Raw genomic sequence first — 263 nt, 5'->3', positions numbered from 1 at the left:
GATCTGTGCCCCGCCCCCTCGGGTGATCCGTGCCCCGCCCCATCAGATGGCAGGCGCCCCGCCTCCTCAGACAGTATGTGCCCCACCCCCTCGGGCGATCCGTGCCCCGCCCCCTCGGACGATACGTGCCCCGTCCCCTCGGGCGATCCATGCCCCTCCCCCTTGGACATCTGTGCCCCGCCCCCTCGGATGATCCGTGCCCCGCCCCATCAGATGGCAGGTGCCCCGCCTCCTCGGACAGTATGTGTCCCGCCCCCTCGGAC

At 72.2% G+C, this 263-nt stretch overlaps 1 protein-coding gene across 1 annotated transcript in view; it reads left to right on the top strand.

The window, feature by feature from the left end:
* The window catches only part of THBS2 (thrombospondin 2), a 20,569-nt gene that overhangs the window by 16,680 nt on the left and 3,626 nt on the right, over positions 1-263 (top strand). The window lies entirely within an intron of this gene.

The sequence above is a fragment of the Panthera uncia genome (genome assembly GCF_023721935.1).
Source record: "Panthera uncia isolate 11264 chromosome B2 unlocalized genomic scaffold, Puncia_PCG_1.0 HiC_scaffold_24, whole genome shotgun sequence".
Lineage (NCBI taxonomy): Eukaryota > Metazoa > Chordata > Mammalia > Carnivora > Felidae > Panthera > Panthera uncia.
The sequence above is the reverse complement of the archived record's forward strand: the minus strand, read 5'-3'. Positions and strand labels throughout refer to the sequence as shown.